This window comes from Chionomys nivalis, chromosome 1 (genome assembly GCF_950005125.1).
Source record: "Chionomys nivalis chromosome 1, mChiNiv1.1, whole genome shotgun sequence".
NCBI lineage: Eukaryota > Metazoa > Chordata > Mammalia > Rodentia > Cricetidae > Chionomys > Chionomys nivalis.
The window spans coordinates 18,369,174-18,388,362 of record NC_080086.1 but is presented as its reverse complement, the minus strand read 5'-3'; the positions used below and the strand labels follow the sequence as shown (position 1 = coordinate 18,388,362).

General features: G+C 39.0%; 1 non-coding gene across 1 annotated transcript; it reads left to right on the top strand.

Moving 5' to 3' along the window:
* Nucleotides 1–3,649: 3,649 nt before the first annotated feature.
* LOC130889612 (U6 spliceosomal RNA) lies at nt 3,650–3,753 on the top strand. The gene has a single exon (XR_009058614.1). It is a non-coding gene; the product is annotated as a U6 spliceosomal RNA (small nuclear RNA).
* Nucleotides 3,754–19,189: the final 15,436 nt, after the last annotated feature.

Sequence of the window (19,189 nt, the reverse complement as noted above, 5' to 3'; positions counted from 1 at the left end):
GAGTAAACAAAGAGAGCTGGCTGGAAATGTGATGACATTTTGTAACCAATTTTTAAATAAAAAATTGAGCAACATACTGAGGAATAAAATGATAAGGATTTGGAGTGTCTTAGAAATAATCCTGTAATACCTGAAAATAAAAAGCTGGTTAGACAGTAAGAAATGCCACAAGGAAAAATTTTCAAGAATTTCTAATTATACTAGTTTAGACTGGACAGTGGTGGTACATGACTTTAGTCTCAGCACTGTGGAGTTAGAGGCAGGTGGATCTCTGTGAGTTTGAGGCCATCCTGGTCTACAGAGTGAGCTCCAGGACAGGCTTCAAAGCTACTCAGAGAATCCCTGACTTGAAAGACAAAAACAAAAAATAAATAAAAAGAAGAAGAAAGAAAAAAGAAAGAAAAGAAAAAAACAAATCAAAACAAACAAAAAAAGAAATTCAAAACCTCTAGTGGTTTAGATTAAAATAGATATTGTAACCGAATTCAGTGTTGACCACTCTAAGAAAGGTGCATAGGATCATATGTCAGTTTAGATCATAAACGTAATATGATTTAAATTTGCAGTTGATAGCCAATTACTTAATTCTATTGTATAATCATGGCCAGTTATTGGTTATTGGTAGTGTTGAAAACATTTCCTAAAAGTGAGAAGGTAAAAGTCTAGTTACATGGGACATTCTGAAAATGGATTAGACTGTCAAAATCTTAGAAACATGAAGTGGCATGGGTGTGTCAAATTGTGAATTTGTCTTAAGCATTGTAGAAATCCCACTCCACTTTCTGTAGTATTTTTATTAACATAAATAGAATATTTGAGAGCAGTGGAGATAGTTCAATCAATAATGGAATTTTATTCTGATCATGAGAAACAATATTCTGTTTTCTTGAATTCAAGTTAAAAGTCATGTAGGAGGACATATTGTGAAAATCCCAACAAATATGATCTAGGAGACGGAAATCTCTGTATACCTGAGGACTTTTAAACCAAACAGTTTCTCAACATGATGACTTAAGGCCAATGAGATATTTAATCCTAAATACAGCACAGAAAGAAGGATCTGAGTACCTGCAACCAAAGTTATCTTCTGTCCATATTTTAACAGGCCTGTAAAGACATGCATCCAAGCAAGTGCGCGCGCACACACACACACACACAACAGAAATACACAAACACTCAAAATCTCACACACCCAAACAATAAAATATGTTGGTAGTGTAAGGCTCCAAGTGTTTCCCATTTCAAACAACATGTTAGAAATTTTGTATAGTCTTGTGGTTCTGAATAAATGAGGTGGCAGGGAATGCATCTTATCCAAATATAAATGACCTGTATGTCATGGAAAATACAACTATATATCACACCCATAAATACAGTATGATTGGTGATCTGTGGATGAAAATGAAGGCTAAAGATATGAAACAAATTCATGTTTTAAAAATTATCAGTCAGAACTATCATAACTTTATATAAAAGCTGCATACCAAATACAATGAAATTCATATAATGGCAAAATTTTAATATAGATATTAACATCATAGCCATGTTTCATCTGCTCTGAGTCCAAGTCATGCTGTCAATGCCTAATGTTATAGTAGCTGGCAGAACTCCCAAAGAGGAGTCAAGGATGCAGTATTTCCTACTTTGTCAAATATGAGGTCACCCAGGATGGAATCAAAGGCACCATTCTTCTGCTGGGTCTTATAAAGTCAGGTACCACACTGAATGCAGCACAGACTCAGAAGAAACTCCAGAGACTCCAAGATGCTGGTTGTTCTGTTCACAGCGGCCTTGCTGGCCGTGAGCTCTCTTCAGAGCTTCAGTGAAGGTAAGACAAAAATGGTTGTTTGTTCAGTGAATCTGCATTTAGGTAACAGATCACATGTAACTCCTGCAAGATGCAGAGAGGGAGAAGAGGATTAGCACAAAAGCAGGAATGTAGAATCAGTACCAAAGTATTGTGTTTGAATTATCATTCCAAACAAGGAATTGAATGTTGTCATGTGCAATAAAAATTTGATTAGGGGTCTGAACAGAAAGTTGAAAAAGTAGGGCTGGATCTCTACAGTCACTGCTCTGTGTTGAGCAGGATCAAACAGGAGGATTCACAGAAGGAAGGCCAACTGTGAATATCCTGTAATGAAGTAGTCAGTGGATAACAGACATCTTGCCACAGTAAATGTAGAACAGAAGAAAGGACATAGGGACATTTCTGGATAGAATAGTCAAATAATTTTAAAATCCTGTTTTGTTTCTGTCTTGTCCATCGAAATGATGACTGAAAAATTAGCTGTCTAAGACCTCAAATTCTAGTTCCAAGCATAAAGATTCGAAGTTTGATACCATAAGTCCATGTATTCGGAGAAAATTTCCCTAAAATCTAGGAGGGAATGATCATGAAGATGACTCACAAATGAGTAAGAGGAACAATGTAGTAATTATTGAGCTGTTGGTAAAAGGAAAGAGGGCATTTGTTTCAGTACTAAACTTGCCACTTCTTGTGATGTATCAAATAAAAGATGTGAGTCAGCATGTCAGATTCTAATCACAGACCCTCTGTTGCAGCATTCCCCCATGGTCCTCCTCGTCACAATGGTTTTGGTCCTAAGCATGGCCCACCCCAGCTAGGCCCACCCCAGCGAGGCAAACCTCAGCAAGGCCCACCCCAACAAGGCCCACCCCAGCGTGGCCCACCCCAGCAAGGTCCACCCCAACAAGGCCCACCCCAGCGTGGCCCACCCCAGCAAGGCCCACCCCAGCGTGGCCCACCCCAGCAAGGCCCACCCCAGCGTGGCCCACCCCAGCAAGGCCCACCACAACAAGGCCCACCCCAGCATGGCCCACCCCAGCAAGGCCCACCTCAACAAGGAGGCCAACAGCAGAACCAACGCCCTCAACAAGGAAACCAGCAAGGCCCACCCCAACAAGGAGGCCAACAGCAGAACCAACGCCCTCAGCAAGGAAACCAGCAAGGCCCACCCCAGCAAGGAGACCAACAGCAGAACCAAGGCCCTCAGCAAGGAAACCAGCAAGGCCCATCCCAACAGGGAGGCCAACAGCAGAACCAAGGCCCTCAGCAAGAAAACCAGCAAGGCTCACCCCAACAGGGAGGCAGACCTCAGGAATCTTCCCAGGGCCAGGATGCTCAGTAATCAAAGATATATCAGGTAGGATTTGATTTCAGTGTTAATGAAGCATCTTATTTCTTATAGTTTTAAAAGCCCAAGTTGTGCTAACTCAATTTTAAACACATTTATATTACATAATTTAGGTTCTCATTACTATTATTATTATTTGGATATTTACTACTTTTGAATATTAGATTATTTGGCTAATCTGTGGTGATATAGGGAGATGATTAATATTTTGTATACTGCTAAAGTTATTGTGATTGTCAGGAACAATGCGTATACATGCTTGACAACATGAGTTTTATTATTTGTGTAAGAAGTGCAATGTTACTCATAAATTATTTTTCCATGTTGCTCATGCCAGAAACCCCACCTACAATGCCCAGAATAAGAAATATAAATAAATGAGAAATCAAGGCATCAAGTTTACTTTTAAAAGTTGTCATTCCTTTTCACCCTCCCCATCAATAAAGACTTCCACTAATTCCTTCAACAGTTTATTAAATACACACAGATCTTTGCTTCAACAGCACATATCCTAAAATTTGGAACATTATAGATGAGATTAGCTTGGCCTCTGTGAAAGGATTTCATACAAATTTGTGAATCATTCCATATTTTAAAAAACACACACAGATATTTTCTTATCTTCATAGTACCCTTATATTAATTGTTTTTTTTTAAATAACATCCACCATAGTTCATAGAGACAGTATTTTGTATTCATATCCATGGTGGTTTTGTGTTTTTGCATTAGTGACCCACAATTTTCTGTGGCTCTTGCTGTCTTTGGTTAGTATTATATCCTGTCAATGGACTTTCATCTGGTTTTTGGTTTTCACTAGTATAAAATTTGCCTTAGTAACCCAACTGTATAAATATGTCTTACAATTTAAATGAGTTTCTGAGATAAGGTTCTTATAGACCAGGCTGGCTTCAAACTTGCTGTGTGGCCAAGTATACCCTTGAATTCCTAATCATCTTCCCTCTACTTCCCATGTTCTGTGATTATACGCACATGCCTTATTTACCTATTCACCATTTTAATATCAAATGGATTCTCGCTAAAGCCATATAACCAATAAAATATATTTGGTTAATTTTTATAGAGTGCATTATGTGCTAAATGGTTACAAAAATGAATAAAAATAACAAGAAAGGGAAGAGACAAAGAGTAGAGAAAGAGAAAAAAGACATGGACTTTTATCTATATCATTAAAGGTGTTAGAAAGTGATGAGAAACTTCATCTTATGATTTCTTTATAACTTCTCCTTCTGTTTGTTTCTTTCAGATAATGAGTAAGAAAATACTGGTTTTGGTGGATTGGGCAACTGGAATGATGTGGTCATAATCTATCGTTTTAATAACAATAAAATCATAAGCATGCTATTTCTGACTCTTGTCTTTATTTATGGGTATAGGTTGATCTGGAATTTGACAAACTTAGACACAATTTGTGTTCACCCAGGAACCTATAACATAGATGCTTCTAACTTTCTATCTCCCTACATCTACACATAATCTGACAAATAAAAAATTCAATCAAACCCGCAACTAAATATCTTCTAAGACAAAATTATTTGTATAAACATAATATATATGTAATTATACATACATATTGTATATATATCATAAAACTTCAACTGTTACTCTTATTTTTAGAGAAACAGAAAATACAGAATAATTGGGAAGAAAAGTTTAAAATAGACATTCTTAGTTTTTTTCAAATAATTCATTTTATAGGTTATTAATCTGTTTTTCCAAATTATTTTCTTGTATTACACTACACTTTCTCCATTCATGTTCACAAAAGATTGTCTTCCAAAGTATATCCAGGATTTATTAAAGCCCACATGGATTCCATAAAATAGGCTATAAGATAAAACTTTAAAGGACAAAATACTTGAAGTCGACCAGAAATTATTTTGTGGCTTATAATTTTTTTCTTGCCTAGGACTTCCCATATAATTGCAATTAAATACATGTGATAATAATGTAATTTGGCTAACTAGGTTCTTAGGACTATAACAATGTCAGGAAAACCCACTATTGCTTTATATTTCCCCAACTTACAGATGATTAAACAACATTTTCTTGTAATATAGCAAATTTTACATCATACATAACTAATTAGCTCACTATATATATACATATATATGTACGTACGTACATTCATATGTGCACACACACATATCTATTTAAATATATGTATTTAGGATAGAAATCTTTGTGATATTTCAAAAGCCTTAGGCAACTTCTCATTACTAACTTTAGTACAATTATAATTAGGATTTCATTATAGGAAGATGCTAAAGTTATTAGAGTTTTAAAACACACTGAACTGTGGTTTTGAAAATGGTTAAGCACATTCGCTGCTATTGCAGAGGATACAGATTTGGTTCCCAGCAACCACACAGCAGTGCACAACTGCCTATAACTCCAGTTCTAGGGAATCTTTTGCCCTTTCCTGGCCTCTGCAGGTTCTGAGTGCATGTAGTACTCACACACATTTAGGCAAACACTCTTATGCATAAAATAATATAAGTAGATATTTAACTAACATTTGAGTTACAAAAATCATAGCTTACCCAATGGGCTGGTATCTCAGCGGCTATTGGCTGAAGGATTGGAAGGAGCTCCTGCAACAGTTTCTAACACATGATAAAGAAATAAAGAAAGGTAAAGAGTTGGGTGTAGTGGTGTATACCATGGATCCCAGCATTTGTGAGGCAGAGCCCTGCGGGTCTCTGAGATTGAGGCCAATATGTTCTACAGAGTGAGTTCAAGAGCAGCCAAACTTAGGCAGTGAATCAAAGGGGCCATGTTAGTGCCTCAACAGGCAGCAGACCTTGGCAACTTTGGCTGTGTGGATCTGGAGTGAAAGATTGAAAGAAGGGGTTATGAAATTTGTCCCTTTTAGGGCTCACCCATAACGGGCTCAACGGAGGCCACCCATATACCACCAAGGTTCAGACCATCCACGTGAAAAGTATTCAATGTTCTAAAGTGGGAGCTCCTTCTGCTCTTTCAGCCAATAGCCTTTAAGATACCAGCCCATTTGGGCACAGTCTCTTATGCTTTAAAAGCAGCAGTAACCATGCACTCACTCTCTTGCTACCAGCTCCTGCTTCCGGCTGCTATACTCTGTTCCTGGTTGAGTCAAGGACTGTTGTGTAGGACAGTTATCTGTAAGTTTTTCCCCTGAAAATAAATAATCATTTGATTTATCATAATTCTATACTGGTGTGGGATTATTTTGTGACTTAGGAATTCAGGATACCTGACAAGGAATGCTGCTAACATGGAGTAGAAACAGCTCAAAATAAGGAGCATGTTGCAGTCAACAAAGCCAAAAGGAGTTAGATATCTAAAGAACATTTTCACATTAGACAAGGAGATACAGAGTATTGAGTTTGCCTACCTGGTTTTTGGTCTTGATTTTCTTGCAATGCTCCCTTCCCTATGGTTTGCAACAATAACATGTATTCTGTGGCATTATATGTTGAATCTGTGTTTTTTTGGTTTTGATTATAATTTGGGGGGATGACAGTTAAGAAATTGTAAGAATCTTAGGAATAACCTTGAACTTTAAACATTTAAATGTTGTTGAGACTGTGATAGACTATGGGAACATTGAAGGTGTAATGCATTTTGTCATTATGATATGTGATGGAGGAGTTACTTTCATTTAATAAAGAAACTGCCTTGGCCCATTTATAGGCCAGCCCTTAGGTGGGTGGAGTAAACAGACAGAATGCTGGGAGAAAGAAGCTGAGTCAGGAGTCGCCATGATTCTCCCACTCCAGACAGACGCAGGTTAAGATCTTTCCTGGTAAGCCAGCTCGTGGTACTACACAGAATATTAGAAATTGGTTAGATCAATATGTAAGATCTAGCCAATAAGAGGCTGGAACTAATGGGCCAGACAGTGATTAAAAGAATACAATTCCGGTGTAATTATTTCGGGGCATAAGCTAGCCATGCGGGCGGCCGGGTGCCGGGGACGCAGCCCTGCCGCAGATATTACAACAGAGTGGCGCCCAGCGTGATAATGAACTACACGTAAAACCTGAGAGGGCTTAAAAAGGAGAGAGAGAGAATTTAAGACAGCTTTTTGCTGTTTCTGGGTTGCGTGCCGCAAAGAAATTGTCCTGACTCAGCAGCAGGAAAAAATTGGCTGTTTTAAAATGCCGGCTTTCTGGGCTGTGCCGCCATCACGATCTCTGTCTGGCTCCTGTGGAAGACAGAGTCTTTTGAATGGAGCATTTGGAGTAAAGTGCTATGGCTTGCTTGATGGCAATGTGGACTGCTGTGTGCCTGGAACTGTGTGTGGCTCAGGGACACCAAATGGCTCTGAGGCAGGAGGGCTCAGCTCCGCCATGCTGAACTGTGCTGGTCTCAGGCAGGAACTACCATAATTACTGTAATAACAGCGCAGTTAAGGTTTGGACTGAGCAGGACATAGGCGGTACCATATTATCTGTACATGGGGCAACTTAAGTTTTTAAGAACTGTTTAACATTTTAAGAAATGCTCCTGGATAGTAAAAAAATTACAGATTCACAATAGAACTGAATCAGACACTGTTGGATAAATGTACGTAGGCTTGAGAGAGAGAAAAATATATATATAAAAAATAAAGTTAATGTCTTAAAAAAAGGGTAAAGTCTTTAAAGAGACAGAGTACAGATAGTTATAGATTAAAAGAAATAAAGAAAAATAAGTCACGTAAAAATGGAAAATTCACAGAGAGTCTGGATCCTTTGTATTATTGTGTTTTCTTTAAAATTTTTGACTGTAAAGGAGCTAAGTACAGAGAGACATTTCATTATATGGGCTGCCAAGCTAAACCAGAATGGATATAAGGGTATTATGATTTCAGAATATGGGTCTAAGGATATGATGCTTTGCAGAGGGTCTTCTTTTGTTTTCACAGAGGGTGAGACTCTGTGGATTGCGTCTATCCCGATATGGTATGATAGACCACACCCTCCTGAAAGGTTGCTGTGAACACCTTCAAAAAATTACTTCATTCAACTGCCGACTGAGATGACCCTGACACACAGGTTACACCATGAAAGATCTGAATACAGCGCCCCCATTCAGCAGGAAGCAGTTTGGAGAGGAAAAAACTGCGCCCATATTCCCAAATATTGTTTATGAATATTCTTTTACATTTAAAGGGGGATATGATATAGATATGAATAATTTGCATTGGTATGGATTATAAGGTCAATTTTGTTATGTGTATATGTATTTCTGATCTTGATTAAGGTATTGTGATTGTGTAGTTCATTTAAAAATGTAATGTATAATTAAGAAATATAGATTAATGGATAATCATCAATAGTCAAGCTTGTAGTCATGTTAGATAGATTTTCTAGATATATAGAGATATATTTCAGTTAGATAGACATTCTTCATATCTTTCAAAGACTGCAGAATATGGCATTTAAAATATTTTAATAACTTAGGGCTTTTCATGATAATGAGACATGTCTGCTCCTGGCAGCACCAATCTACTTCAAGAGGAAGATGGGCACCGAAGAGGCTCCTTAAGGAGTTTGATAGCCATTTGGGCAAGAAACTGCTCTTGCCTGGACTGTTGCATAAACTGGACACAGAGAACCCGCAGAAAGAGGACTGCTGAACTTGCCTAAAGGTGAGATGGTTTTTCGGGGTTCCTGACTCATAAAAGAGTCTGCGAGACATTCTACAGGACACAGCAAAAAGTGACTGAACTGTCTTTGGAATTTCCTGCTTGATGAAAATGTCTGCTGGATACTATGGGCCTGTAGGCCGAAGATGGATGCCCCAACGGTACAAAAGAACTTTGGGTGACTGTCCAGGCAGCAAGATGTCTCTGTCATTTCTAGAGTTTTCTTATTTCTTGTTTGCTTAGGTAATATTATATCCTTCTGGAGTCTTTGATGGAGTTGAAGAATAGATAATAGTTATAGTTTTCCTTAGTTATGATAAAAGATAGATATAAATATTGTAACTGTAATTCTTGCTTGACAACTGTCTTGTTATATGTAATTTTACTATGTTAAAGCTAAAGCCTTTCTTTTTTGTTTAAACAAAAAAAAGGGGAAATGATGGAGGAGTTACTTTCATTTAATAAAGAAACTGCCTTGGCCCATTTATAGGCCAGCCCTTAGGTGGGTGGAGTAAACAGACAGAATGCTGGGAGAAAGAAGCTGAGTCAGGAGTCGCCATGATTCTCCCACTCCAGACAGACGCAGGTTAAGATCTTTCCTGGTAAGCCAGCTCGTGGTACTACACAGAATATTAGAAATTGGTTAGATCAATATGTAAGATCTAGCCAATAAGAGGCTGGAACTAATGGGCCAGACAGTGATTAAAAGAATACAATTCCGGTGTAATTATTTCGGGGCATAAGCTAGCCATGCGGGCGGCCGGGTGCCGGGGACGCAGCCCTGCCGCTCCTATTACAACAGATATGGCTACAAATTTATGGGGTCCAAGGAGTGGAATGTGAAGTTGAAAAAGTTGTCCTCCAAAGGATGTGGCACCATTAGGAAGTATGACTATCTTGGACCATGTCTAGTCTTAGTCTTGTTGACAGAAATATTTCATTATGGAGGTAGGTTTTGAAGTCTCATATATGCTTAACCTAGTGCCCAGTGTGAAAGACCACTTTATGTTACCTACATATCAGCATGTAGCAGCTCTGTCTCTAGCACCATGTCTGCTTGTATTCAGTTATACTCCTCACCATGACGATAATTGACTAAATCTCAGACACTGTAAGCAACCACCTCATTGAAATGTTTTCATTTGTAAGGTTTGTCATGGCCTTGGTATCTCTTCACAGAAAAAAAAACACTAACCAAGACATAGATTGATGGAGGAAGGTCATTGGCTAATAAAGAAACTGCCTTGGCCCATCTGATAGGGCAGAATTTAGATAGGAGGAGTAAACAGAACAGAATGCTGGGAGGAAGAGGAAGTGAGCTCAGATGCAGGGCAGATCCTCTCAGAGCCAGACATGATGCAGGCAGCCACCAGATCAGACATGCTGAATCTTTCCCGGTAAGCGCACCTAATGGTGCTATGCAGATTATTAGAAATGGGCTAAATTAATATGTGAGAATTAGCCTAGAAGAGGTTAGATATAATGGTCCAGGCAGTATTTAAAAGAATACAGTTTGTGTGTTGTTATTTGAGGGCATGAGCTAGCCAGGCGGCCGGGAGATGGGTGGAATGAACGCCAGCCCTCAGCTCCCTCAACAGAATGGTACCCGACGTGGTAGCAGCAATTTCTTGGGTCTGCTCTGCTTGCTAGAGGCAAGAAAGTGCTCTCATCTAAGAGAGGCTTCCTGACTCAGCTTTAGCTGCAAAACCCTGCAGCTCTTAAGAGGTCCTGCCACGAAACACTTAAATGGCGTTGATAAGAGCCTACTGAATGCTTGTTTGTTTTCAGCAGTAGCAGAAAAAAAGCTGAGTTGTTTTAAAATGCTGGCTTTGTGGGCCATCCTGCCAGGGCAAACTCTGACTCTTCCAAGCAGGCAGTCCTGACTACGGAGCTTTTTGAGTGTTGCTTAATAACTGTTGCAGTTTGCTTGCTGGCAGGGACCTTGAAATGCCTAGAGTTGTAGCAATAAACGTGGCTACAGTCGGTACCTCAGCCACGAGGCTGGAAAGCTAAGAAATGGGCTGGATCCAGCTGCTAAAGCCACAGCTTTAATCCTACCTATATTGCTTGGTAAATTAAAGACTCATGTGGTCAGAAAAACAGAGAGATATAGTAAAGAGAGCGTCAAAAACAAAGAAAACTTCTAAATGATTTACAGTGTGTTAATAATATATGCAGGCTAAAAGTTAAAGTTCTTAAGAGTTAAAAAAAGGAAGAAAGAGAGTAGCTGGGTGTGATAGTACACACCTTTAATTCCAACACTTGGGAGGCAGAGGTAGTTTGACCTCTGTGACTTCAACGTGTGGTAGCACACACCTTTAATCCCAATGCCTGGGAGGCAGATACAGAGGGATCTCTGAGAGTTCAAGGACAGCATGGTCTACAGAGTTATTCTAGGACAAAGATATACAGAGAATATAAAATGAAAGTAAAATAAACGAAATAGAGGTTAAAATAAAGCTGCACAAAGATGGAAAATACACAGAGAATCTTGATAATGTACGCTATTATGCTCTCTTTGAATTGTTTGATTTTTTGGTTTTTTTTTATTTTCTTTTTTTTTTTTTTGGCTTTTCGAGACAGGGTTTCTCTGTGGCTTTGGAGCCTGTCCTGGAACTAGCTCTTGTAGACAAGGCTGGTCTCAAACTCACAGAGATCCGCCTGCCTCTGCCTCCCGAGTGCTGGGATTAAAGACGTGCGCTACTACCGCCTGGCTCTTCGAATTGTTTGAATGCTGAGGAAAGAGCAACAGCTGCTAAAAGATATTTGTTTATAAATGCTGCTGAACTAATCCAAGACAGATATTTTGAAAATACCTTGACTTTAAAATTTGGATCTAAGGACATGATGCTTTGGAAAGGAGTTTCTTCTTTTGTTTTCACAGAGGATGAGATCCTGTGGATTGTTTCTATCCCAATATGGTATGATGGACCACGCCCTCCTGAAGGGTTGCTGTGAACACCTTCAGAAAATTACTTTGCTCAACTTCTGACTGAGATGAACCTAGCAGACAGGTTATCCCATGAAAGACCTGAATTACAGCACCCCCATTCAGCAGGAAGCAGTTTGGAGAGAAATAACTGCACCCATATTCCCAAATACTGTTTATAAATGTTCTTTTACATTTAAAGGGGGGTATGATATAGATATGGATAATTTACATTGGTAGAGGTTTTGCTTTGTTGATATAAATTTAAAGTCAATTTTGTTATATGTATGTATGTATTTCTGATATTGATTAAGGTAATGTGATTGTGTAGTTCATTTAAAAATGTAACGTATATAGGTTGTTAATGAATAATCATTGATAATAGTCAAGCTTGTAGTTATGTTAGTTAGATTTTCTAGATGTGCATAGATATATTTCAGATAGGCATTCTTCATATCATTTGGAGATTATAGAATACGGCATTTTAAATGTTTTAGTAACTTAGGGTTTTTCATGACAATGAGACACGTCTGCTCCTGGCAGTACCAATCTACTTCAAGAAGAAAGAAGATGGTCATCGAAGAGGCACCTTATGGAGTTTGATAGCCATTTGGAAAGAAACTGCTCTTGCCTGGACTATTGTATAAACTGGACACAGAGAACCCACAGAGAGAGGACTAGTGAACTTGCCTAAAGGTGAGATGATCTTTCGGGGTTCCTGATTCATGAAAGAGTCTGCGAGACATTCTGCAGGACACAGCAGATAGTTACTGAACTGCCTTTGGAATTTACTGCTTCATGGAAATGTTTGCTGGATACTATGGGTCTGTAGGCTGAAGATGTATGCCCCAACGGTACAGAGGAACTTTGGGTGACTGTCCAGGCAGCGAGATGACTCTGTGATTTCGAGAATTTTGTAAGTTACTTACTTCTCATTTACTTGGGTCATATTATATCCTTCTGGAGTCTTAGATGGAGTTGAAGAATAGATAGATAGTTATAGTTTTCCTTAGTTATGATAAAGATAAAATAGATGTAAATATTGTAACTGTAATTCTTACTTGATAACTGTTTTGTTATACATAATTTTGCTGTTAAAGTTAAAGCCTTCCTTTTTTTTTTTGTTTAAACAGAAAAAGGGGAAATGATGGAGGAAGGTCATTGGCTAATAAAGAAACTGCCTTGGCCCATCTGATAGGACAGAATTTAGATAGGCAGAGTAAACAGAACAGAATGCTGGGAGGAAGAGGAAGTGGGCTCAGATGCAGGGCAGATCCTCTCAGAGCCAGACACGATGCAGGCAGCCACCAGATCAGACATGCTGAATCTTTCCCGGTAAGCGCACCTAATGGTGCTATGCAGATTATTAGAAATGGGCTAAATTAATATGTGAGAATTAGCCTAGAAGAGGTTAGATATAATGGTCCAGGCAGTGTTTAAAAGAATACAGTTTGTGCGTTGTTATTTGGGGGCATGAGCCAGGCGGCTGGGAGCTGGGTGGCAGGAACGCAGCCCAAAGCTCCCCTCAACAATATACATTCTATGAATTATAATAATAATCCCCATAACTAAGGATTCCAACAGTGAAATTAGAATATATATATATATATATGCATTTTGACAATTTATTTTGTGACTGACCCATAATTGTAATTGATTATATAGTCTAAAATCTTTATTATCCTTTATAATATTTGTATATATGTGTCTAAAACCTTTACACACACAAATACATTGTTTCTTATCATATACAGTATATATATCTGTATATATGAATTATATACATATATGATAGCATATATATATATATATATATATATATATATATATATGGCTTACATCCACATCCACACACATTTACACATACACACAAATCAGAACACATCAGACAAGGGGGTTGGAACGCTAATAAGGAAATCCTATGCTAGCTTTGAATAAGGATTTTCTTTACCAAAAAAGAAACTCATGGATCACAATGAGAAAATAGAATAGGGTCTCACATCCAGGTGTGGCACGCAGGAAAAAGAGGGGTGAGCAGTTGGGACCATGGCTTTTTGGTACACAAGTCACACCCAAACCTGTTCCAGCCTCTCAAAGGCCATGGACTGAAGGAGGTTTCCCTTCAACTCCTCCTCTTGTCTAAATAAGAGAGTTCCAAACCCAATACAAAACTATATACAATGAGAAGAGATATCAAGTATAAAAATAGAATTATAACCATCATAAAATTAATCAAGAAACATATACTAAATGTTTTAATATCATTTTACCCTAAGAAGTCTAAGTCTTGGATTAGAAATGGCTTGACTAAATTATAAGAGGAAAGTAACTTTAAGTCCATTGAAGGCCTGAGAAGGGAGATAAGATTACTTGAGGAGGCAGGAAGTGCAATCAAGCAGTTTCCAAAAGTTGGAAGAAATGACAGAAACAACCAGATACCTGGAGAATCACCAAAAGTCTCATTTGCAACATTGGAGCAATCAATTTTGGCTAAGGCCTAGAGTAACTGACAGACCATTTTCAGAGGCAGGAAGAATTTCAAAACTGTCTTAGCCTGTCTTTGCAAGCTTTGGCAGTCTTTTTTTTTTTGTATCCTGCTTGTCAGTCTGGACACTGTGTAGTTTGTCTGTGGTCAAGACATGGGCTCCAGGTGGAGTATCTTAGGTGCTCAACATTCTCTCGGGAATAGATTGGTGCTGCGAGGAGCAATCATGTTTCATGTCAAAAGAACCCTATGCTATTTAAATGCCATATTCTACAGTTCTTTGAAGTGTTTGACTATTATCTATCTATGCAGAATATAGTCTCTATGTATCTACAGAACTTGATGTATCTAAAGAACCTATGTATCTAAAGAACCTGATTAACTATAAGTATGACAAACATGAATAACTATTGACCTATAATACTTAGTACCTGTATAACTTAAAGACTAAGGCTTCATATTAGAATATTAAATAATCTTTAAGCAACTGTGCAGCAAATGAGGACAATGACCTCAAAATTTAAATCTTGGTGCTATGTGAATTTTTCACTTTCATTTTTTTTACAGGCCAGAAGACCATGGCAGCCAATACTAGTTTTTCTTCCATTTACCTACAGGAGAACAGTGGAGTTTAATTCACAGAACAGGGTCTCATCCAAAGGAGGCAAACACATCACTGGATTCCCAGCTGGCTGGTTCTGTAAAGATCTGAAAACCCTGATTCCAGATGGGAGAGCTTTGAAAGTACAGTTCTTTGAATAAGGGCAAAAACATTAGAAAATATGTGGGGATTAGATACTTTTTTCTCTCTCAAAAAGAGTTTGTTTTCTTATGGCTTGTTCTAGGCATTGTTTCATAATGGTGAAGACACTGTGCATCAGCATTCTTCAAAATACCTTGGTGTGATGTGGAAACTCTATCAAACAATCACATCTAGTTAGAGTGTGGCTACCTGGGGCCCAGGGAGAAAACTGGGAGGACCCAGGCACATGCCTGCCAGACAAATGGGACATCAGTTCTCCCACTCTTGTAGCATGAGTTTTCCCCTTTTAACCATTAAAATATAACTGTTATTCTTGAGCTAGCCTGGTTATTTTTAGCACTGGACCTAATTTGCAACACTTGGGGCCCAACGTGGGATCACTACTATCCCTCATGCCCCATGCCGCTTGTGTGTACTGCCGCTGTGGACATAGACCACCCCCTTGACTTCCCTTGGCTCTGTTCCCCATGCCCAACACCCGGTGCCCCATGCCCCGAAGCCGCACACTCCCCCTACCACGCTGTGCTTCAGGCTTTGGTTCTAGCCGTAGCTGCCATGCTGACCGAGCGGGAAACTATTAAACAACTGAAGATATTCACAGAACACATGATCTGTGATTTATACAAATATATATATATATCTTCTTGATTTGAGTATTTTTCAGTATTCCCTTTAAATTCAGCCATCTTAAACAAAGCACATGGATTCAGGTGCACCCTGACACCTACTGGCAGGCAATGGTTATTGTACCTACTCCAGCTGAATAAACCACTGGTAAGATTTATGATTTTGAATTTAAAAAGGGAAATATGTCAGACAATCTCATCATCCAAGGTTTCCATAGCCTTTTTACTTACACCCTGTGTGAGGTCTTACAAGACATATATGACATCCCTCCTACATTGCTATTTCTAGGATTCACTTTTTTTCTTGTACTCTGTCTTTTTTTTCATAAAAATATGGTTTGACAATAGAAAAATGATGCAGTCTTTACAGACTGAATCCAGACTTCTTAGAAAAGAAGTTGGAAATCTAAGGAAGGACACGACCATCTTAACTAACAGTTTTCAGTAAGCTGAGGTACTTTTACACACAGTACAGACTGATACCAAACTTTTCAAGAAAGAGATTGCAGATCTCAAGGAGGATACTAGGACTTTGTTTAATACGACTCAGTCACCTAAGCTATTTTTGAAAAAAGATACAGTCTAATAGCAATTCATTTAAGGAGAGATTGAGCACTTTGGAGAAGGAAACAGCTGATTTGGCACATAATATTGATTCACTTAGTGACAGATTCAGCACTCTGGAAAAGGAAATGGCTGATTTGACATATAAAATCCAGTCCATGAGAGTGGGTGCTGAGACATTATTTGAGAGGATACACACTGTTGACTGTATTAATTAGACTCTGTTGAAGGGGTATGAGAGATTGACTGATAGAAAGTCTCTCCAAGAAGGTAATATACATGCCATGAATTTTATGTCCAAGGATGAGATATTATCTCTACTGTACAGACTTCCAACCCTTAGAATCCTCAATGAGGACATTAGAACAAAATACTAGACAGGAAGGAGATCCAGACCCTGCAGAAGGCAATGCTAAACAGATTTGAAAAGATTGAGGAAATTATTATCTTTGAAGACCAGGAGCAAAAGGTAAAAAGGCAAACTTTTACTTCATCAGTATGTAAAACTCTCTGGGATAGCTTTGTCAGAGTTCTACCTGCCATTCCAGTAATAACATCAGAAAAGGTAGCTGGCTCCAAATACCCTAAAATTGTCAAGGAATATACATGGGAATATACATGAGTGATTTAAAAGAAATTAAACAAGAAATTGTGACTTGTGGACTACTTTCATCCTTTGTTAGAGAGATGGTGACTACGCTGGAAAACACACCAAGATTGAAGGAGTGCCCATCAAATGGAAGCCTTGGGATTTCTGTGAGTGAAGCCTGAAGTGCTTCATGAGGAAGACTGTATTCTGCATGTTCAAGTGCCATGAGAACCAGGAGTATGGACATATGCTGTAGCAAACACTTAAGGATAATGATTTTCAATACAACAATATCCCAGATGAAGCCATATATAAGAGGGGATGAATGCAAGCTGTGGTGGGGTCCCAAGCCACATTAGCAGTTTGTGTAGCACTGACCAAAAAGGCTTTCGTTCCTTCTCCTTAAGTGTTGGTATTAAAAAGGGTACCAATAAAATCATAACCCCCTCAAATCAAGGCCAGTGGTCAAAGGTCCAAACTACTATTCAGGCCACAGAGATCCCAATTTCCAAGTATGGTATCAACCAGGTTAGCATGGAAGCTCAGGCCTGATATGAGGGAAAATGTGGCATTGTAGAATTGGTGGGAGGAAACACATGCATATTGTTGCCTCCAGGTTAACTTCAGGGAAGACTTTTGCCATTGAAGAATGATAGGGTCTTGCCATTGGACCAGAGAAAGGGGTGTGTTATGGGGCAAGAAGGCCCAATTCTTACAAGCTGGAATGAGACCCTTCTCATTGAACATGAGGAGAGGCCTGTGACCCAATGCATGACCCTTTAAGCCAAGGCAAAAAGCTTGTTCAGAATTTGAAGTGACCTTGTGGAGGTCAGCAAATGCCTAATGAATCTACATTAGGGGCCCTGGTAGGCATAGAATCCCCAAGAAGCCAGAGTGTATCTACAACATAATAGCCAAGAGGAGCTCTTTGGGGTCATGTCTACCCAAGGAGGAGGAGGGCATGAGGGAGAGAACCTTCTTTAAAACCCAAAAGCATTGGGTGCTAGCTGAACCTTGACAGAGGGGCACGTGGGACCCTCCATCAAAGAAAAGAGATGGCATATCTCATGGGCCAGGATTAAAAGGAACAGCTTGAGCTAATTAACCATACAACAAAGGTGTTGATGTTCAACAAGCAGATAGTAGTCTTGGGAGGTCAATCTGAAAGATAATGGCCAAATCTCCAGAATAACAGAGAGCCCCAAGAATGTATAAGGGGTATTGAATCTTTTCAGGGGCAACCTGTAAATTTAGAGAGAGGATAGGTTGCTCAAAAGAGCTTGAGATACCCATTATAGGTAGGTGACATTAGAATGTACAATAACAATATCATCCATTTAATGGATGAAGGGGACTTGCTGTGGAATTTTTTGTAGGAAATTTGAGACATACATCTGGCAGATAGTGGGACTATTTTTCATGTCCTCAGGTAGTACAGTTCATTGGTGTCTTTGTGCTTTTTTTTTTCATATTAAGTTCCCAGAATGTGAAAGCAAAGAAACATCTGTCCACAGGCACCAGGCTTATTTGAAAGAAACCATGCTTAACATGGAATACAAAAATGTGCTATAAAGGGGTTTGTCCCCATCTTTCCCATTTGATCATTAATCCCATGCAGGTCTTGGAAGAATTGGTAATGGCATGATTTCTTTAGGATAACAAAAAAGGGGTATTGTGTCTACTGGTGGATTACTTCAAATGCCTAATTGGTCTTTTATTAACTCTTTAAGTGCCCATAATTTGGGTTCATTAGTGGGTCACTCTTCCATCCAGACATCACCATTAGAAATCCAGAAGGTTATAAAATCTGGTAATAAGTTTTTCTTGGTCTCTATGTGGGAAATGACCTATAGAACTAGGGATGATCTTCTTTTTTTTTTTTTTTTTTTTTTTTTTGGTTTTTCGAGACAGGGTTTCTCTGTGGTTTTGGAGCCTGTCCTGGAACTAGCTCTTGTAGACCAGGCTGGTCTCGAACTCACAGAGATCCGCCTGCCTCTGCCTCCCAAGTGCTGGGATTAAAGGTGTGCGCCACCACCGCCCGGCAGGGATGATCTTCTGTTGGAGAAAGGGATGATATGAATCCCAAGAGGCAATTTTGTCAGGGGTCATGATGCCATCAAAAGATGCATGGTAATGTATGGATAGGATGACTGAGATTTTCCAAAATGTCCCTCCCCCAAAGGTTATGAGGGACATTAGCTACTTTGAAGGAAAAGGATCTCTGGTTACAGTATCCTTCCAGTGGACAAGCAATATGGTGGCATGGGAGGTCTGTTTTCTGCCCACTCTGCTGTTGGAAGAGCCAGTCTGAAACTTCTAGTGGGGGAATAGGAGAGCTTCAGTCTCTGGGAGGATGGTAACATTCTCTTCTTTGTCCATTAACCCTTTAATGAGTTGTCTATCCAGAAATATGTTCATCATAGGGGAATGGAGGAAAACAGG